We start from the raw sequence: 23,540 nt of genomic DNA, 5'->3' as shown, positions 1-23,540 counted from the left end.
GTAAGGAAGGCTTTGGAGAATATAAGAAGTAATTTTTTTAGTGTGGAGAGAGACTATTGCCGGCGTAGTCGTTAGAATTTTAAGTACAACAGTTTATTTTGTATAAATATATGCGATAAAGAACCTTTCCCGTCACGTTTCTCCATGGTAGTTTACTGTTTTACCTTTTTTTCCTGGTGGAATTGGTTTTCGTATGATTCGTTAGGTAGAAGTCCTTTAAAGATAGGATGGCGGGAATGAATGATTAATTTCATATTACAGCCTTCACGTTCAAATGCGAAATTCCTGCAAGTGTGCTTCCATACGAATTTCTCAATTTAATTCGTTTCTCAGCTGCCACGTTTTGCATTGTAAAAATACCACGTTATTGCCCTCAAATGATCCATTTACTCTTCGTGCAGCATGCACCTTCATGTGTAGCTCACGCGGCAATTGTGCCCTTACGGCACCAACTACATTTTTCAGATAAAGTTTGCCGATGTATGATATTCTTTTGCATTATTTCTATTCCTAACTTCGCAAGTGACGGCTGAGGTTGTCAGATAGAAAAGGAGCCTTACGTTAACACTATCTCATTGCACCACTGCGGGCATGATAACATGAAAAGCATCTGTTGACAAGTTGCCAGAGAAACTGGAATAAACAGACTGACGAAAGATATTAACTGTGGAGCGAAAAGAAAACAACAATGGACGTTGGCAGCCTTATACATAAACTTACAAATTAGGTGAAAAACTGTAGACTTTACCAACGACAAAAACAACAATTAACATATTAAGAAACAAAATACTTTTCTTCGTAGGTTCACTTATTAATGCAGCAAAGACAGACAAACCTACTTCCACTTACATATACAAACGCACACACACATACACATATAGACATGGTACGCTTGATGGTTTGCAACGACAAAATTCTGGTTCTGATTCTTTCAGTGGCCATAGAACAGGTTGTGTAGGTTTACACTTAAAAAACGAGGATTTAAATGGTTTTAAAACTAACTTAAGAAAGTAAATTCATCATTCGTGTGAGCTTGCGGTGTAATATTCTTAATATAAAACATATGTTTCTTTAAACTTAGTAAACGTAGCACAGATAGCCAATTGTGTAGCTTTGTGCTTAATTACAAACAACAACTTTGATCATAAAACAAATTTTATCAAATTTTATTCATACATCTGAACTTTGGTTATCATTCGAAACTGGCGATTAAGAACCTTAAACCGGTTCCTTAAGATGTCATAGGTTGTTGTTGTTTTTTGTTTACCGCCAGCTGTAGACTGTTTTTTACATTTTTATGTCTTTGTCATAAGATAGATTACCTCTATGTCATTGGTAAGGCAAAGCTCTTAATGCTTTCTCTGAGTGATTTAACTAGAGATGTTATTTTTCTAAGGTGTGGACAAGCTGATTAAATGGTAGTTTTGTTTTTGAATTTCCTACAAAGCTACACGACAGTTATCTGCTCTAGCTGTCCCTAATTTAGCAGTGTAAGACTAGAGGGAAGGCAGCTAGTCATCACCACCCCTCGCCAAGTGTTGGGCTACTTTTTTACCAACAAGTAGTGGGATTAAGTGTCACATTATAACGCCCCCAAGGCTGAAAGGACGAGCATGTTTTATGCGATGGTGATTTGAACCAGCGACCCTCAAATTATGAGTTAAGCGTCCCTAACCACCTGGCCATGCCAGTCGTGATTAAATGACGCATAACAAGAGATTCCTAGGAACTGTGTTAACGGTTGTAACTAGATGTTATTCTAGTGTGAATAACTACACTTAACGTAGAGTGTTCAACAAAGAATACAATGTTTTTATTAACAAATGAGACGAGTGATACAAATTGTGAACAAAACATTAGAATAAGTAAATGGTTTTTCATGCGGCGACTATTCAATATAAATAAAAATCTAAAACACTAAATTGACCATGTCATAATAACTCCGAATTAGCACCGCACGGAAAAAAAGTTAACAAATAATTTAAAGAAAAGCACACTTTCAGGTGTGCTTATTTCTGTACATGTTCAGTACATCAAATGTTATAAAAAGTAGTCAATGATTTGTCTAGTATATTGGAAATGTACAGAAAATGCTTTGATCATGCGTAACAGCCTAGGGACAAGGTTGGAGCTATTTGCCTCTGATAACATCTTATTCACTCAAAATATTTAAAACTAATCAGAGATTACCTGAACTCATTACCTTTTTAGATTACCTAAAAAAGAACAAATCAATTTTCTAAGATATGAAATAGTTAGATCCAGAGGCATCATTAGGTGTTTACAATATTCGGGGCTCTGGCCCACAGGCGCGGAAAATTTCGGCGTTTTATGATGATATCTTCATGGTTTTCTATTCTGATTTTTTAAAACATTAGCTGGGGATTGGGGGCTCTGCCAAGTACAATTAGGGTACAGGTCTCGTGTGTACTAGTGCTGATCTGATCAAAGCTGTAATATTTGCGTACAATAAGCATCATTATTTACGTGGGTATAAAAGTATTCAAAATAGACTGTCGTGTTCTGCTTACGTTGTAACACAAAATAGCCCACCAAAATTTCTGTATACCTTTAAATAAAATCAGTTTTATAATATACTATCCTGCATGTTGTATGGTCAATGTTTAAAAAAAACTTGGAAGGAGCCTCAGAAAGCACGTTTCAAAATCAATCCACTTTTTTTTCTGTGTTTTATGATTCTTGTGTGTTTTTATTGTATTTTCATAATTAATTTACTTTCGAAATGTGTTCCGCCACTGACATCACCACGGCCTTTCAATTATTAACCATCTTCTGATCTGTCAGACCCTTCAATCCTCTTGTTATTGTGGAGGTAACTCACCAACTAACACAGTGGACATAAAACAAGTAAACTGATACTGTTACTTTGCCCTCCTCCCGCTAGTACAGCGGTAAGTCTACGGATTTACAACGCTAAAATCAGGGATTCGACTCCCCTCGGGGGGCTCAGCAGTTAGCCCGATGCTATAAGAAAAACAAACAAACTGTTACTTCACAATAAAATTAGCAATAAGTTTATAACAATGAAAAGTAAAATTAGGGCATTTAAACTTTGAAATAAAGAAATATTAAAGACAGATATAATTTAAGAAGAAGAACGAATCAGAAGAAAAATGTAGTTAATCTTGAGAAAAGAGCTTCAGTTAATACATTTCTGACTAAAATACTTTGTATTTGTGTAGTTGATCCCATTTCATCAACAAAGAGGAAATTACATCAAGATATGGCTGACAAGAAAATGTGAAGTTCTACCTAGTAATCTAAAAGAAGGAGTCCAGTGACTCCATTACCTTTTAAATATTTGAAACTTAAAAATGTATCAACAAATAACTTATCTAAATTTTATAATCGAAGGAAAAGCGTTATTATTTCTTTTGATGATTCATCAGGACTGTCTTCCAACTGACAGAGAGAATGATTTGTCATAATTCATATTTTGTGATACAATAAAGCGTAACTAGGACCGGACGGAACCACCAGCGAAAGTGTCTTTATAGTTGTACATCTAGGAATACGACAGACAGGCTAACATCGGATTTCCTTTCTCTACGTCTGTCATATAAAACCTGCCTTTCATAGAGCTTCTTTCGAACTTTGTTTGGTGGCTCGGAAGTCGTTTCTCATCTCTCTGTTCGGAAGTTTGGACGTGATTATTCTGCATCAAATGAATTCTGGGTAGATTGTGATTACTTCCGGGCCACGAGGGTCGTCTGTCTTTGAACGTTAATAACCACAGACAGCGTAAACAATAACACTGTATGAGACGTATCATCCATATGCATCAGTTTAGAGCAAACAGAACATGTTGTGGTATATTGAACTTTCTGTCTTCATAATAGAACATCTTCTGAATAAAACAGAGACCCTGCAAATTCACCAGATACCACTAAAATTCGTTTTTTCCTCGTGTTTACAGTTCAACAAATTGTTTTCTTTGAATATCTGTCTATTATAATCGTATTTTAGTATGCACATTACAAACATGTTAAGACAACAAAATACAAAACAAACACGTTAGTAACATAAGATGGGTCAAGTTCGCTTATAGAATACTTTTAACTGATTATAAAGCGCATTAAATACAAGTGAATGCAACACAAATACGTTACTAACACAAATTATGTCTGGTTGGTTTGTAGAATACTTTCAATCGAAATAAAATACACTAGAACACAACACGAACACTTCAACAACACAAATTGTGTCGGGTTCGTTTATAAAACTTCCAACTGACTATACAACACATTAAACACAACAAAAGGCTGCAAAATGGATATTTTTGAAAATAAAGTTACAATTATGGAATTGTAGATACTTCTGTCAGGAATATTTATATAAGTATCAGTTTTACAAGCAGCAAAGACAGATTTCATGAGTTTCCAAATTACCTCTGCAGATGTTACATGGATAATGTAAATTTATTTCGAATCTAAACCTTATATCAGTATAAACACAAATGTGATGAGATATGAACACTTTAATAGATTTCTTAAAATACTCGTTGCAAGATTTGTTTATGATGTTTCGAGTTTGTTTTAATTTTTGCTTAACTTTAGTCTGTTAATACATTTTGTGGTTTTAAATGGGATTCTAATATTTCAATTCCACGAGTAAGTTATGTTTTATTTTAAAGTAAGAATAACATAATGACTTTAACTTAATGTTGGACTAATTAAGCGACTTACTGTGGCAAAAAAAAGAAGAGAAAGTTCTAAAATCATATTTGTATTAAATGTTTCAGAAAAAATAAAGAAACGCATTTTACACCTTCGAGAAAGAACTGGGGAATATAATGCAGATAATTTTGTAAGAAACGTCGCGTCTTAACACACTCAGCTGTGTTTAACAGGTACACCAAAAAGGCGTTCATTCACTTAGTTGTGTTCTCTAGTCTATTACACTAGATATAATAAATTAGTAGGAAGACGAGAAACAGCTCGTGCGCACAAGGGGTGTTTATGTCACCAACAGGAATGAAGAGAGTTCGGCCTACTCTACTAACCACAAGTATAAGACCGGAAATCAGTTCTCTCGCACCATCAGGACCACGAGCTTGAGTGTAATCAGTTGTCTGATAGCCTTGTAGCCGACAGCTCCGCGACATCTGAAATTCTATTCTTACTCATCTGAATTTAATATGGCAGCGAGACGGTGCCAAAGCCCGTCGATTATTATTATATTATTTATCTTGCTATCAATCATAGACTCTATGGAAGCCGTTACGGTCGACTCATCTGAATTAGAAATGAGGGTGAAAGCTGTCGGGTCCATCAATTTTGTGAGATTTTTCTTTTCCCGAAGTTTCCTCAATATCACCGAGCAACTCATTGTCATGGCAACGAGACGAGATATGACCAGCGACACTTGCTGTTTGTGACCACAACTTTCCACGCTGGACAATAATTACAAGATGAACTGACCACATTATAAGAGGGAAGGACTTTAAATCCAGAATTACCACTGACTTCCTCAGTTAGCCAGGCCGTGAAGCAATTGATGAAGATATATTTCTTTTTGAAGGTTTATGTCGAATATTTAATCAACACTATGAAAATGTCATAAATTACAGAATTTTTTTTCAATATTGCAAAAGATCAAAATAAAGAAAGATATTTTTATATTTCAAAGAATAAGAAAAACTTTTGCATTTCAAAATATGAAAAATATGATCGTTTGCATTTCACGGAGTCAGAGATGAGTCACTTTAGAGTTAAAATAAAGAAAAAATAAGTATTTTAAAAGATCAAAATATAGATACTTTTGTATATGAAATATTAAGTCTACGCATATAAATGAATTAAAATGTAAGTTATTAGGACTTCAAAGAATCAAACTATTGCATATTATAAAATATAAAATTAGGAGGAAACTTGCTTCGTATAAGAAACATTTATTTGACTGTGGTATTATGTATGTAAATGCAGAAAGTTTAATAAACGTAAAGACAGTGCTGCGTATTTAAAGTAATTAAAAGAGTTAGGTGACTTACGTATGAGGTTAAGTCCATAAAGTTCTGAACGAATCTGATTGCCGTGCAGGGCGTCTCAATGACTAAGAGGTTAATCATAAGTGGATTAAACCTATTCTACATTATGTGATAGTGGAAAAGACGCTTTGAATCGAAGGTCAGAAATGACAAACGTATCCACTTATTTAATAAAAACACCAAATCTAGCGACTCTTTTAAACTCTGGATATTAAGGGCAGGTATTAAAACTCAACTGGTGACGATACCGGTACTCCAAGTGTTTATAAACAAATGAAGAACTGCTCATACAAAACTTTAACACATAAACATTACTGATTTATAACAGTATCATTCTTACATTTTCTTTTCCTTTGTAATGTATAGCACTATCTACACTCTTCTCTCTTGTGCATATAGTGATATTGTCAGTATTTCCGTTCTCTTAAGTTTATTTTTGCATAGTTTTATACACTTTAAATCTTCCCACGCGCACACGTTTATATTTTGATTATATAGACAACCATTTGCTCATTTCAAGCATAATTAGTCTTTCAGGAAAATGAGCTAGTTTTACAATAAAGCAATATAAAAATTTCTTATTTACCAAGTTGCTTGGTATTTCTATGATTTTTTTTTTTTTTTCAATACCATGTGTTGATATTATTGTCTTAAATATGAGAACTCTGTTGGTAATGCATATTAAAAATTGTTAGAAACAAAGGTCCTTTTAACTAAAATCAAAACAAAACAAAAGCTGTCTTTAAACATACATTTTTTTAAAGATTGTGTTAGGTGAGTAAGGCACAAAAACTTTATTGTTGTGATATGAGGAGCATTTATCTAAGGTTTGTATGTTTTGAATTTCGCGCGAAGCTATACTAGGGCTATCTGTGCTACCCGTCCCTAATTTAGCAGTGCGTGACTAGAGGGAAGGCAGCTAGTCGTCACCACCCACTGTCAATTTTTGGGTTACTCTTTTACCATCGAATAGTGTGATTGACCGTCACATTATAACGCTCCCACGGCTGAAAAGACGAGCATGTTTGGTGTGACGGGGATTCGAACCAGCAACCCTCAGATTACGAGTCGAGCATCCTAACCACCTGATAGAGGAAAAGACTTCATGAGCTTTTACAAGAGTTTTGTTTGTTTGTTTGTTTGTTTTGGAATTTCGCACAAAGCTACTCGAGGGCTACCTGTGCTAGCCGTCCCTAATTTAGAAGTGTAAGACTAGAGGGAAGGCAGCTAGTTATCACCACCCACCGCCAACTCTTGGGCTACTCTTTTACCAACGAATAGTGGAATTGACCATAACATTATAACGCCCCAACGACTGAAAGGGCGAGCATGTTTGGCGCGACCGGGATGCGAACCCGCGACCTCAGATTACGAGTCGCACGCCTTAACACGCTTGGCCATGCCGGGCCATTTTACAAGAGAAATGCCACATAGGTGAGCTAGCAGACTAGTGGATGAAAGTCTAGAAAATTTGTACATAAAGTTATGGGTAAAAATACAAACATATTATCTAGTATCTTAATATTACATAATACAAACGTATTGAACAAAACAGACTGAGCATCACATAATGCAAACTTATAAAAAAGAAAGAAACATGCTGTACCTCTCCTTCCAGAATATGATCATTGCACTTTAACAAAGATCGCTAGAAAAGAGACGGTTATAAGAGTTGAATTAATTTTTGGCTTTTCATTAGTATTATACGTTAATTGAATTAACGAACTTCATGTCTTACAGTATTGTGCAACAGTACGCTTGAAGTATTTCTTGAAATAATGCACAAAAATGTACACAACAATAGCTTCGTTTTTACATTACAAATATCTATTTTTTTTAGTGATTCTTACGGTACTATTCAAGTAGCCCGTGTGTCATGTAGTACCAACCACATGTTTATATTTCTGGTGATTCATGATGCAAATATTTGTCACCACGTGTGTTTTTTCTCCAAGTTGTAAGCAATAACACGAGCCTGCGATAGTTTTATTATCTTGAATTTTTGTTTACGTATTATACAGTAATTCCTCTACGCTGAATCCAAAAATAACACCCATTTTCCTCCATTTATAGAGCTCGCACAAAACGTCATAACGCAATACTTAAAAGAAAGACCACAACATGTAGTTTTGAGACTGAAAGACGTAAATTCTGCATTCAAATGTCAGGATGAAGGAGGATGCACATTCGTTTGACATTAATGTTCTTCCCTTTCTTTCAGTTTGTTTGTATTTTTGTTAATAAATGTAATAAAAAAGTGTTCATTATGGAAAATAAATAACTTCGATTTAAGAGTTTTTTTTTCCTGATTTGTAAAAAGTCCTTACGTAATAGAAACAAATGAATATTATTTTCCAAGTCTGCGTAGTTGAATTATGAAATATCCATTAATAAAACCAAAACCACTTTTATGAAGTTTAAATTCGCAGACCTGAGTACTTAATGACTAAACGTATATTACATCAAACGGTCCGACATGGCTAGAGGTCTTAAGGCGTGCGACTACCAATCTGAGGGTCGCGGGTTCGCATACCCGTCGCACCAAACATGATCACCTCTTCAGCCGTGGGGGTGTTTTATAATGTGACAGTCAATCCAACTATTCGTTTTTAAAAAGTAGCCCAAATGTTGGCGGTGGGTGGTGATGACTAGCTGCTTTCTCTCTAGTCTTACATTGCTAAATTAGGAACGGCTGGCTTTGCGCGAAATTCAAAAACAATACATCAAATGATATGTGATACTGACAGCAGCCACCACACGAATTTTTGATTGAGATAATCTGTGGTACCAATAGCAGCCATCGTACGATATTTCTATTCATATAATCTGTGGTACTGATAGCAGCCACCACACGATTTTTTTTTGGTTCGGATGATCTGTAATGCCGATGGTAGCCACTACACGACATTTTGCTTCAGGTAATCTGTATTGCTGACAGCAGCTACCATGCCATACGACTATTTATTTTTTTAAATTCAGACGATCTGTAGTGTTGATAGCAGCCATATACGACTTTTTGCATCAGATGATTTGTGCGCTGCTGCTAATAGCCACCGAAGGTCTTTCATCTTCGAGTGATCTGTGGTACTAAGAGTGACCACCACACGTCTTTTTCTTCAAGTGATCCATGATTTCGATAACAGCCCCTGAAGGTGTTTTAACTTCAGATGATTCATAATGTTGGGAGTTGCCATTAACGTTTTACTTTCACTCATCTCTTATGGTAGAAGTAGCAGTTGTCTCGTGTTTTTTGTTTTTTTATTTAAGTGCAGAGTAATGCTAAAAGTAGTTAATACACAATAATAATTGTACATGAAAGGCTCTAAAGTACATTTGTATGATAAATTACGTATATTTATATAGATATAATCATAAAATATAGTTATTTACTAATAGATTCTCTATTAGCCAAGTCGTGACCTAAGACTGAGAAATGAGGATCTCGGATTTGAGCTTTGATGTATCAAACGTGCTATTCACTTCCAACAGCGACTACTGTTTACTGTAGCTTAACTTTAGGGATCTCTTAAATGATCGTTTAGTCTATAGTGTGTATATACTGCCGTTCAGATAAACAGATTCTCTGTTTAAATTAACATCATTCTACTAGTGACGGATTAACTCTAACTGAATCCACACAACATGGCAGTAGCTAACTGTGAGATCACCAAAGTCCAAACCTCAGTTAAACTTTGAAATTAAATGTAACATATTATTTATTTTTTACACCCATATAGAAAAGATATACAATATGTAAGACTTAACCTTTGTGCTTGTTGGTGTTTTGACCTCGGATAAATTTTGAATCTTCTGAAGAAAATCTAAAAGTGACGATTTTTTTAAAATTTAAAATTATTATTTAATTTTAAAATAATTCATTTTACTTCATTGAACATGTTAATTTTTATGACAGTTTTAGTATAAGTAATAACTCATTCTTCGCGAATCCACAGAAAAGAGAGATTGAAAGGAATTGTTAGAATCGGCGATCGTTTATAAACTCGTGGATCTTTCAGTTCAAAATCATAAAGAAATCTAACCTTACTATTATTTCTTTTATTTTTATTTGTTTGTTTTCCAATTTCATTAAAATCAAATATATTTTATGTGAAAACAACTTTACATTATTACAAAGATTATATTTTGATATAAACGATTTAATTTTTTTTTGTAGAATTTCGAGAACTTTCTGAAGCATCTGTAAAGTGTACTTGGAGTTTTAGCATTAGTTGAAAATAACAAGTAAAAAAATACCCAGAAAAACGAGCACGTGGCTGAACTCTCACGTGTTTCACTAGAAACACTTGTTTGTATGTATGACGAACATTTCATTACTCATTCAAGTTTGTTTTTTTCGTTACATATTAACTAGTAATTTATTAAATACATTTTGAAAAAAAAATTAATTACGTTTGTTCTTCACATGCCTCGAGTTTATTAGAAAACCTATGAACACTTACTGACCCTGTAATATATATATATGATCCACCAGTAGAAGAAAAGATGGTCATTTGGAAAGAATGTTCTATTTTCTAGTCTTCTTTTAATTTGTTTATTTAACAGTATATATTATCTCAAATATTTTCTAGCATTGATAAATCTCTATCGTTTTCTAAACAATAGTTATTTATTGTTCAGAAATCAAAAGTCATAGCACAAGTTAAATGTGTATATGCGATTTTCATATTTCATATTTGTCTTCGTTTTAGAGCTGATTCATTTTTGCTGGTTAAAGATTAATTTTGATACTCAGTAGGTGATAATTCTAAAACTCGCAAAACGTTTTACAAAAGAAGTAAATAAAGAGTTTAATGTTCGTGAAAAAACGTGAAAAATTCGTTAATTCATCACTGACTCAGAAAGCGGTGTACTTGATTGAGCTTTGGATAAAGATGTTAGCACTTTTCATAAAGTGACTGTCTACTAGAGTTTAACAACTTCCATTGACGTTCAAGTAACATGAAATAATTCGTGAAGACTGAAACTACAGAATGGTCAGTTATACATAATTCTCTATTTTAAATGCTTTAACATCTCAGTTGTTTCTTAACAATGCATGATTTTTAACCATTCATGTGGTTAATCTAAAGTAACAAAAATTTTGATTCTACTTAACTTTTAAGTGAATATTTATTTGAAGTCATTTTGAGTTACCCATATGAAAAGCTTAGAATAGACATAAAAAGTCTACGGGAACATACACAGACTTCGTAAAGGGAATAATTCTTCCCAACTCGTTTTTGTTCTGTAACAAATACTACTGATAATATCCTATTAGTTTACACCATATCAGTTACGTTCACATAAACTCTGCATAACAGTTTCATAGCTGTGAAAACCAAAAGTTATACTGTATGTCGTTTGTAACTAACTATATAGTATAACTGTGAAAACTAACGCTATTTATAATATCTGTCATTGATAATAACACTGAATATACTGTTAAAAACCAATGTCATACTATATATCGTTTGTAACAGTACTGCATAACTTTGAAAACTCATTGTCATTTATAACTTCACTGTGAAAACCTAAATTAGTCTGATGTTAAAAGCGATGTTACAAGTTCTGAGTGATATTGTCGCTTTCGTGGTAAGAATATTGTGTTAAATTGAAAGTGTAATTTTACTTAGAGTATTTAACACTGAAAAACAATTTGAGAAATCTGTAAAAATTCAGTTTAGTTACCAGATCTGACATCAACATTAACGGCGATAAGTTCTTCCAACTTAACTCATTAACTCTCGTAGTCCAGTTGATAATGAAATAATTATCTTTAAATCACTAGAAGAGAGCTATTCTAGGATTAAACGTTGTGAACATTAAAACGTATGTTTATCAGTTAACATTTATTTGCGACATACAATTTCTTTCTTCTTCTTTTATTTCAAGTGTGGTTAGTTGACTTAATATTGCTTCAATATTATAAAACAATTAAACCTAAATACTTGGTATATTTGGAATCTATTACAGTGAAATACAAACTTCGATTAGTAGACCTATTGTTAACAACAATCCTCACTTGCAGATAGGACAACATTAATGGGAAGAATGTTCTTCAAATAGAATGTCTATTAAGAATACCATTAGAGAGTCTAACCTCTCCTCTGCAGGACAGAAACTTTTCGACTTATGACCCATTCTACATTGGAAGAACAGTTTAGTTTGTCTTATCGCGTAATGAACATTAACAGAGCCTGTGAATTCTCACCTGTAGATAAGGTGGAGAAAATAGTTTTAGGTTACTGTGTCTTGCATTGGACGCTAATACAGATTTTAACCTCTCGTTTGCAAATCGTATAGGAAAAGCACTTTGGGTTACTAAGTGTCTTAGTGAATCTGATAAGTATTTGTTTTCTTTTACCTACCGATCAAATGGGAAGGGATGTTTGATTTTACTGTGTGTATATATATGTGTGTGTGTGTGTGTGTAACATTGAGTGCACATAAAAAGATATTCTGTCTCCACTTTCGCAGATCAGATATGAATGATAGACTAACTTAGTAAACCTTCTAGTGGATTCATTGAAACCCTGACCACGCTCCTGGAAAATATAGTTTTAGCTTATTGTACCTCTCAGTGGAATGTAAGAGAGACTTGACATGGGCAAATAAAATTAAAATAATGGCCTTGAATTGTTTTATTTTTTAGTGAAACTTAATAAAGAAGTTGCCTTCAAATAAAATAAAAATGTTTTAATAAGCTCTCTGGAATATTCGTTTGTTTGTTTTATTTCGTTTATTCGCACAAAGTTACATGACTGCAATCTCTCCTAGCCATACATAATACTGAATTGATAGGTTAGAGTAGATAGACAACATTATCCACCGCTATATACGGTTGACCATCACTTTTATATCTCCAAGCTCTTAGAATATATTAATCGAAAAGTCAGAGTTCACCATTACTTTTATAACATATTTACTGTTCTGAACGATGTATCTTGATTTTGCGACAAGAGAACGCGAACAATGTACCTTCAGTTTCATAGTCCGGTACTCTATCCACAAAACCACGTTCACTTCAAGCTCTTTAGAAGGACGCAATTGTTGCAAAATGTACTTATCCATTTAGCCTGGCATGGTCTGGCGGTTAGGGTACTTGACTCAAACCATATAGTCAAATATGCTCGCCCTTTCAGCCGTGCTGCATTATTATGTGACGGTCAGTCTCATTATTCGATTAAAGAAGTCCAATAATAGGCGGTGGATGGTGTTTATTAGCTTTTCTATCTAGTCTGTCATTTCTAAATTATGGACGACTAGTGTAGATAGTTTTCAAATAGTTTTGAGCAAATTTCAGCAAACAAACTATCCTGTCAATGATTGTAAGGCCCGGCATGGCCAGGTGGTTAAGACTCGTAATTTGAGGGCCGCGGGTTCGAATTTCTTTCACACTAAACATGCTCGCCATTTCAGCTGTGGGGGCGTAATAATGTGACGGTCAATCCCACTATTCGTTAACAAAAGAGTACCCCAAGAGTTGGCGGTGGGTGGTGATGACTAGCTGCCTTCTCTCTAGCCTTACACTGCTAAATTGGGAACGGATAGCGTAGATAGCCCTTGTGTAGCTTTGCGCGAAATTCAAAAACAAACAAACTTAATGATTTTATACCTCGATATGTTTTACTGTTCTATAACTTGCCTTATGCAAGCTAGACAGTAATAGTTAATAAACGTTTTAAAGAAGATTTCAATATGCTTCCAAAGTATCAAATTACCCGCAACTAGAACTGTTACAATGAGGGCATTAAAAACTAGCTTATGTGAATAAAAGATACGTATGTACGTGGAAACGAATTGGAATTCCATAAAAACAACTATTGAACCCTAAACACAAAGCAGGCTAATAACTTATTTAATTGCCCAAAGTTGTGTAATTAATGTATGTTAAATTATAGATTATTACAACTTTTATTTATGTGTTCAAGATGAGCGACGCATTTCATTGATAAAAATTTAGAACACGTGGGTGATGTCCAATTGTTTATAATTTCATTTTTTAAATTCCAAAATGTTTGATATTCTCATATGTTCCAAGATCAGAACTATTTGATATTTTCTAATATTGCAAGATCAGAACTATTTGATATTATCTGATATTTCAAGATCAGCGTTGTTCGATGTATTCAAACGCTTGAAGATCAAGCTTATTTGATGTTACCTCATATGTTCCAAAACAAAAATTCTATGGTCTTCTCAAGTATTGCAAGATTATGGTTATTTAGTGTCTTCAAATGTTCCAATATCAGTTTTGTTTGGTGACTCAAAGATATCAGGATCAGATTTGTTTGGTGTCTCAAAGATATCAGGATCAGATTTGTTCGGTGCCCTTAGATATTTGAAGATCAGGGTTGTTTGAAGTCCTCAGATGTAAGATAACAGATATTTGGTGGCCTTAAACGTCTTAAGATCAGAGTTATGAAATTATAATCTTTGCTCTGCTTAAGATAAAAAATAACAAAAAAGGACCATGAAAAACAAAAAATTAATACAAAAAACTGAAATTAAATAGTTTACCAAATATTTAGTTTCAAAATCTAGTTTCCTACTATCATCACTAACAAAGTTTCATGAGGTAACATTTAAACATGTGTGGAACTAACCTTCCGAAAACGGATACCTGGTAATAATATATTCACCCATAATTCAAAGTTTACTTGATTATCAGTACTTGGAGTGAACCTCTATAATTTCTCTCACCTCACTCAAGCTATCGTTTTCTACTCCCTCGTAATCTAAACTTTCTCTAGCAAAACCACATTAATATACAGTCAGCTTACAGTGGGAGTGATGATTGTGAGGTAAAATTATAGTTCTCACTCGGTGTTGCTGCTGAGGCTAAAAAAGGTCGTTAATATCCCTGGTTTCTCATTACGTTTGCATAATGAGGTTTTCACCTTTTTGAAGACACCTGGGCGGACAAGCTCACGTTCATTACTTTGTTCGTTTCCTCAACTAACGGTAATATTGATAAACAGATATGTGATATATGCGGGCATATTTTTCTTCTTGTTAAAAAACTACTTGAAGAATAATGAAGCTTCTTCTTTAAAAAAAAAAAAAAGTGGGCAGAAAATTTGATTTGTTTTACTTGTAATTTATTCCGATTCACTCACACACCAAAATTGAAGTGTACGAAAAACAAACATCGTTTGGTACGATTATAATTTAGTACGCTTTTTCAATGTTCGTATAGAACAATGTTCCGAAAGTGCCTTTTTATACGATTTTAGTTTTGCATATAAGTCGTTCTTATCAAGGGAAGAAAAAGTTCGAAAATGAGATCTCTGGTTAAGGAATACTTTATCAAACTGAAATAGAAAATTGGAATCTGGCGAAGTTTCGTATCCCACTTATTTTTTTATTGACAGAATAAATCAGAGTCATCTCAGCTGACTAAGTATGGATTGGGAAAGCTTTAAGAACATTTATTCTATAATATAACTCAGAAAAAGAGATTTTAGAATCATATAATGTTTTCAGGGATTCAAACAATGTTATTTCCATATTTTGTTGGAAAACGAACTTAACAACACATACAAGGAAATAAAAAAAGTGTCATAATTCTGGCTGGGAAACGGTCACGTTGTCACTACTTGTATTACACAAGCGAACATCTATTTGCTAATATGGTTAGAAAAAAAAACGTACTGCTTTGTTATATCAATATTGTGACTTACGTTTTCGACAGGACACAATGTAATATACACAAACTAGGTATAAAATTAGGATTATATATCAGACACTTCTAAGCTAAGACTTTTTTCTGCTTCTGAAAAGCAGGCATCGTCATGTGTACATTTGTGTAAACTAAGATATCTACACTAAAATTTCGTGTTGAAGTAAACGAATATTGCTACCTTGACATTTTGTGCTGACGTAAATGAATATTTCTATACTAACGATTTGTGCTGACGTAAATGAACGTTTCTATACTAACGATTTGTGCTGACGTAAATGAATATTTCTACACTAACGTTTTCTGCTGACTTAAGTGAACTCTGCTAACTAGCATTTTGTGTTGACATAAGTGAACCTCTTTACACTAATATCTTGTGCTGACGTAAGTCAACACTTTTACACAAACGTTTTGTGCTGGCATAAGTCAATACTTTTACACAAATGTTTTGTGCTGGCATAAGTCAACACTTTTACACAAATGTTTTGTGCTGGCATAAGTGAACACTTTTACACAAACGTTTTGTGCTGGCATAAGTCAACACTCTTACACAAACGTTTTGTGCTGACATAAGTGAACACTTCTACACTACTATTTTGTGTTGATGTAAATTAACACTTCTGCCCTAACGTTTTGTATTGACGTAAATCAACATTTCTATAATAAGGTTTTGTATTGACGTAAATCAACATTTCTATAATAAGGTTTTGTGTTGACATAAATCAACATTTCTATAATAAGGTTTTGTGTTGACATAAATCAACATTTCTATAATAAGGTTTGTGTTGACATAAATCAACATTTCTATAATAAGGTTTTGTATTGACGTAAATCAACATTTCTATAATAAGGTTTTGTGTTGACATAAATCAACATTTCTATAATAAGGTTTTGTATTGACGTAAATCAACATTTCTATAATAAAGTTTTGTATTGACGTAAATCAACATTTCTATAATAAGGTTTTGTATTGACGTAAATCAACATTTCTATAATAAGGTTTTGTATTGACGTAAATCAACATTTCTATAATAAGGTTTTGTGTTGACATAAATCAACATTTCTATAATAAGGTTTTGTGTTAACGTAAATGAACATTTCTAAACTAATATTTTGTGTTGACATAAATCAACATTTCTATAATAAGGTTTTGTGTTAACGTAAATGAACATTTCTAAACTAATATTTTGTGTTGATGTAAGTAAACACTTCTACCTAATGTTTTGTGTTGACTTAAATCAACATTTCTACAATAAGGTTTTGTGTGGACGTAAATGAGTGTTTCTACAATAACGTTTTACTTTCACATAAGGGAACATTTGGTGTTGGTATAAATGAACACTTCTACACTGATGTTTTGTGTTGATGTAAGTGAACATCTCTAAATTAACATTTTGTGTTGGTGTAAATGAACACTTACACACTAAAGTTTTGTGTTGACGCAGGAGAACATTTCCAAACTAACGTTTATGCTGAGGCAAGTGAATATCTATACTCTAACGCTTTGTGTCTGGAAACTGATGCAACATGATATTTAGTGAAATGTAAATTCCTCTACACAAACAATTGTTTTGGGAGACGGGTATTCACTGTTCTCAGTGAATCAGACACGCTAGCATTTTATGTTGATGAACGAAAGATAAACATGCATTTGATGCATCGACGTTTTTGTGTGTTGTATAGCGTGTGATGATTGTGTGATTTGAGGGTCTAAAGAGCCAATAAATATGTAGTAGTAAGTAAAAGTTGTTGAAGTTTCGTTCGAACACAACCAGACACTACTCGTGGGGAAGGTACCATGTGGGCTTGTAAATAAAACATTGGGCGTGGTTGTTGTTACAAATCAAGTGTTAATAGACTGCATTCTGAAGCAAGCACAGAACCTCCGTAAGAATCGTAACAAGAATAAACCATATTCTTTTCAAGTGTGTAATGGACAACAACCAGTAATTACCATAATGTCCTGCCATCTTTTAGTATATTATTTCCCACTTAATTAAAACTTCGCGTGCAGTTTCCCTTAATAGGCTGAACGTTATCAATCATCAATCAAAAACTAACACTTTTTTAAATTCAGGCCCATTTTCACATGATTTACCCTACGTGGTTCTTCATGTGAAGACAATACGTGATAAGTATTGTGCTTTACGACATTTAACTCTGTGGATCCTGTTACACATCTGTAACTAATGTTATTCTAGTTGTCGTAAATCCATGAACTATTTAATGATCTGCTATAGAACTGCATGTTAAAGTATATGACAATAATGTTTTTAAACTCGTCAGGCAGTTTCGAGATGTTGTAACTTAGTTTTAACTATTATTCATTTGTGAGGCATATTATTAATTACTTCATGTATTATTATTCGCGATCAATATTATGTTATCTTGTTCATTACAACATAGATTATGGTGTAGTTATTTCGTGTTTTACTATAAACGAACTATGTATAATTTTATTATGCAATATTAAGCACTAACTACATTTTACTACATCGATTACTAACTGTACTGTTGTTTTTCGCAAATATCATGCTATTATACTAATTACGTTTGTTCATAGGCAGTTTTAACTATCGGGCAAACTGGACATTTGCCCGGGGCCTCACACATGGAAGGTCTCCCGATGCCTTTTAATCTACTTCTGATTATTTTCTTACCATTAAGGGCTTCGTTTACTGAATTCTAGCCGGGGCATCAAAATGATTAAAAACGCCCCTGTGTGTGTTAATTAAAAAAAGACTGTGTGTTATGCTATTTCTCGCCCTAATATAGTCGTACGTATTGTTATTTTACTAGTTACCACGTCTGTTATTGGATATAAAGCTGTGTTATATTACTAGTTCCTAGTTGTGTTATTCTGCATAAAAATGTGTGCTCCCTTTCCGATTATCATGCGCGTTATCGTAAATAAATCTCTGTGTTATCTCAGCTAGTATACGACATCTGTTGCTGTAAAATATTTTATTAGTTACTAAATGTATTGTTCTGTAGTTGATGACGAGATATGTTGTTCTTCTATAATTGAGTGTTGTCTTACTCGTAACTTCAAGATCCGGCATGGCCAGGTGGTTAAGGCACTCGACCCGTAATCTGAGAGTCGCGGATTCGAATCCCCGTCACATTAAACATGCTCGCCCTTTCAGTCGTGGAGGCGTTACTATGCGACGGTCAATCCCACTATTCATTAGTAAAAGAGTAGTCCAAGAGTTGGCGGTGGGTGGTGATGACTAGTTGCCTTCCCTCTAGTCTTACACTGCAAAATTAGGGACGGCTAGCGCAGATAGTCCTTGTGTAGCTTTGCACAAAATTCACAACAAATGAAACACAATAAAACCGTAACTCCAAATAATAATGCAAAGCTAAAAAAGGTATACGTATTGTACTAATTCACGTGTGTTATTACACCTAGAACTTGATGTTATCCTTATCTTCATTGAACATGAAACTTGATGTTATTTCCTTAATGATTATGACGTGGGCTATTCACACTTAACTGTGTTATATATAACAAGTATAAAAGGTATTTTACATAAAATGCAATGATTTTTTCAACGAAATTTACTCATACACACGTAAAGTAGGACTGATTATCTGTTGTACTATTATTTGTAAGATAGTCTAAATTGACCTACTTCTCGCTAACTGTATAACTGCGCATAAAGAATTTGTTTATTGGGGTCTTACTTTACAAAACATTAATTACTGTGTCTTGAGTTAATGCGTGCTACAATTATTAATTTATATGAAATTTTGGAATTATTGATTGTTACACGTAATGCTTTCTAGATGTTTATGTTATCTTACTCGCAACCCCATGTCATGTTAACATAATTTCTTTGCTAAATGTGGTAATCCTCGTGCTTGCGTATTTTATATAATTTGCACGTTATTTTTTAACAACAACTCTGTGTTATGTTGTACATAATTCGTATGCTGTATAACTGGTTAATGTTGTGCTATGTTTCAACAATAGTTTCTATAGCAAGTACACAGGAATGTCAAAAGTATGCAACGTTAAAATAGGTGAGAATAAAGAATTGTTTCAAACCTGTTTTACTAAAAATTCATGAAATTGTTTTTTTTTATGATTCACTTGTTTACTGAAGTCAATTATGTCATATTAGTTGTTAAAGACAATGCAGTACCCCAAAACGTGGCGACATCTAGTGGAAACTCTTTATAATTTGTAATAAGTTTATGATGTACATATACAACCATATCTTGTACACATCTATTTTTGATAATAAAATATATTATAGTTTCAGTTACAATGCGCTTCTAACAAGTATACTGATCGAAATTTATAGATAACTGAAAGTGAAACGGATCAAGAAAAGTTTAGATTTAATAACATCGTTGTCAAAATCAAGGCCGCATTAAGGTTTTATTGGCCCTAGGTTTTTCAACTTATAGACGCCCCCTCGAGACAGAACCTCTACATGCAATACGTGTATAGTCGTAGTTTGAGGCCCCCTAATTAGTGTGAAGCCCTAGACTTTAGCCCGATAAGCCAACGCTTAGGGGTTGGTCAAAATGAATATAAAAATACTAAAGGCTATTTTTGTAAAGTTTTATATGTATATATATATATATATCACCATGGAAACGTTTACATTTATCATTATAGATATTTTACTAGCTGATTTGCTTCTCGTATTATTTTTTCAATATTTACATTAATTCACCAGTAAAAGGAATAGAAGAAGAACTGTATTTGGTTATCAACCTGTACGGTCAGGTTAGAAACCCAAGGTTCAGGCGTGGATCTCCCTAACTTAAAAATGCTCACCTGATGGAGAGTGACGTGTCTGTATCATTCGCCATTTCTACATTTTATTATAAATCGGTGAGTAGAGCTTGTTCAGTGACATATCGTGGCCCGATCCTTGGGCCTTCTAATTCACAATCAAGCACGATAATTTCTAAGCCACTCCTGAACTATAAAGAAGATATTAGGCAAAGCAAAACACATAACGTATGCTGTAGGAAATGGATACTTCATACAATTTTCAATCTTATGTTTACATCAAATTCAGTCTTAGTCCTGATTAAGAGGAAAAGCCAAATACATTTCTTTCATTACAATCAGAAGAGTGATTTTAATAAGTCCAAGACCCCAAGTGGCACAGCGGACTTATACACTAGAAACCAGGTTTCGATACCCGTAGTAGACACATCACGAATATTCCATCATATAGCTTTGCGCTTAACTACAAACAAACAATAATTTCCAGCCTTTTTCTCTCTGATTGAGATAGTAATAAAAAACGTCGAACGTTCTTTGTAAGTTCAAAGTGCAATAGTAAGTATTTAGGTAATTTCTGTGGATTAATAATATTTTATTCACAAAATTCGTTGGCATTTTGTCATCCTGTGTACCATATTTCTTATTGTTCACATACACCCATACATTGTTCTAAAACACATGTTGTTTATCAAGTATTAATATACTGTTCTGGAACATCTTAGCCTTTGGACCACCTGTACAACACAACTACAGTAACGTCATCAGTATGTCCTTGCGATCCAAAAAATGAACGAATAATATTATTATATTCAGTGGATATGCATCACATTAACAAGAATGCTATTAGTGTGTTTACATAATGCATCTGTAACACTCAACGATGAGGATCCCATTAGATCATTAAATTTAACATTCTGATCAGCTTCACGGTGGAAACAACTCTGTTAATCATACGCTGCTTTAAGCTGTGGTCTGAAACGTTGCAGTTTTAATTGCTTAAAAAACGTTTTCGCTTTAAAGCTGTCGGATCACTCTAGTCTTCCATAATATTTGAAGTGAAAAGGTAAAAAGAAAGCAGTTAGACAACAATACCCGCCAACAATTATTGTTAGACTGCTGCATGACCAAATAGCAAGATTTAACTAGTACTTTTACGGTGTACTCAAGGCCACAAGGTGCGGTGGGACGTGAACATGGAACTCTTGGATTCACAATCTTGACATGCTAATGCAGCTAATGCGTCCGGTCCAGAATTACGTGACTATGTCAAAATTATTAACATATACTATAGATATACATCACAATTACAATAATATTTTTGATACATAACACACCCGTTGGGCATACCTAACATAATGCTATTAGAGCATAATATAATCTTAACAGACCACTAAAACAATATTATCAACACAAAGCAGACTCAAATGGTATACTTATCAGCAATACTATTTATGCATAGCACATCTATGAAGCATATTTAACAGAGCGTAACACAATTTAAAAACATGACTACAACATTACTACAGTACAATATGTGTCTATGCAATAGGATTATTTCTAAACGTAGTATCAAAGTATAACAAACTTGTAAAACATTGAAGCAGCAATTGAATCATAGAATCATTACATATAACACAGAAGTGCAAGTATAACTGGACCAATAAGTTTCGTAGCTAACACAACTGTGAAAGAAGCATACAACAATATTGTCAATATACCTGTATAGATGGATTACAAAAATACTACCATTACACACACATTTTCAATATGAAGTGTTTTTTTTTTCATTATTGGAATGCAGTGAAACTGTATACAACAAAACCAAAACTAACAATCCTTCTTGTTGTACATTCTTGTAAGAAAAAAAGAAATCCATTACTTATATTTGTTATAAGCAACGTTTGAGTCTTTAATATTTTTACATTGTTGCTTATAAACAATTATTTTTACAGCATCGTCGAGTAAATGGAATGAATATTATAGTGCACTTCGCACAATTACAATAAACACTGCAAGAAAAATCGATATGCAACATTAGAATAAAACTGAGAGCCCGACCTTCTCAAAAGAATTTTAAAATTCGAAAAGCCTGAAGCAGTGCGATAATGAAGTTAAAGGTCTGCACGTGGAAGGTCTGACTGAGTTCAGAGTGTGGCTTTAAAATCGTTAATTCCAATAATAAGATGTCGTGATTCTTCTCAACAGCCATCGAACAAAATAACTGGATTTTAAAACGTCCTTTTGTGTGGCAATCAAGAACCTCTGTTGAAAAAAATAACCCTTATGTTTTCTTCTTAAATCAAATAGGCCCTAAGAAAAACTTTGTAAGAAATACAGCTAAGCAGGAAAAGTAAAGAAAAATGAGTATCTCAGGTGACAGGTAGTTATAATAAAGAATCTACTATTATTTTTTTAAAATTAATATTCATTGTCATCGTAGCTGATGAAGTGATGCATGTTGTAACTCACTCGTTTTGATCATAAAGGTACTTTAGGAGGTTGTTCACTTCTTCTTACTATTTTGTGAGGAAGAGGTTGTTTTAAAGGAAAATATATAAATTTAGTGCTGTTGGAGGGTGGAACTGAAAGGTGGGGTAATTTAATGGATAGTTACCTAGAAACACGCAACCCTTAAGAGGAACGATTTGTTTGAATTTCGCGCAAAGCTACACGACGGTTATTTGTGCTAGCCGTCCCTGATTTAGCAGTGTAAGACTGGAGGGAAGGCAACTAGTCATCATCACCCACCGCCAACTCTTGGGCTACTCTTTTACTAACGAATAGTGGGATTGACCACAACATTGTAACGTCCCCAACGGCTGAAAGGGCGAGCATGTCTGGTGTAACGGGGATTCGAACCCGCGACCCTCAAATTACGGATCGAATGCCTTAACCACCTGGCCACGTCGGATCTCAAGAGGAACGCCCTAAATATATATTAGTATAACTGCCAATTTGATTTAGTAAGTTGTTATTATTAATCAAGCATTTCTCAGTTTAACATAGCACAAAGCTTTGATCTATGAAACAACTGACTATAGACATTTCTTCTTGCCGAAAAAAAAAGGAAAATAGAAAAAGAAAAAAATAGAATAATATTT

The 23,540-nt window shown here is 33.7% G+C and overlaps 1 protein-coding gene across 2 annotated transcripts in view; it reads right to left on the bottom strand.

Moving 5' to 3' along the window:
* Window positions 1–23,540, bottom strand: part of LOC143229248 (POU domain, class 3, transcription factor 4-like) — a 299,882-nt gene continuing 276,342 nt past the window's right edge. The window contains exon 7 of one of the 2 annotated variants that reach the window (XM_076461327.1): window positions 1–2,985. The gene's annotated coding sequence lies outside the window, so the exon portion shown is untranslated. The remainder of the gene's footprint in view (window positions 2,986–23,540) is intronic. The other variant, XM_076461323.1, reaches the window with a different exon arrangement.

Source organism: Tachypleus tridentatus, chromosome 10 (assembly GCF_004210375.1).
Source record: "Tachypleus tridentatus isolate NWPU-2018 chromosome 10, ASM421037v1, whole genome shotgun sequence".
Classification (NCBI taxonomy): domain Eukaryota; kingdom Metazoa; phylum Arthropoda; class Merostomata; order Xiphosura; family Limulidae; genus Tachypleus; species Tachypleus tridentatus.
Note: the sequence above shows the minus strand (reverse complement) of the source record. Positions and strands in the feature narration are given on the sequence as shown.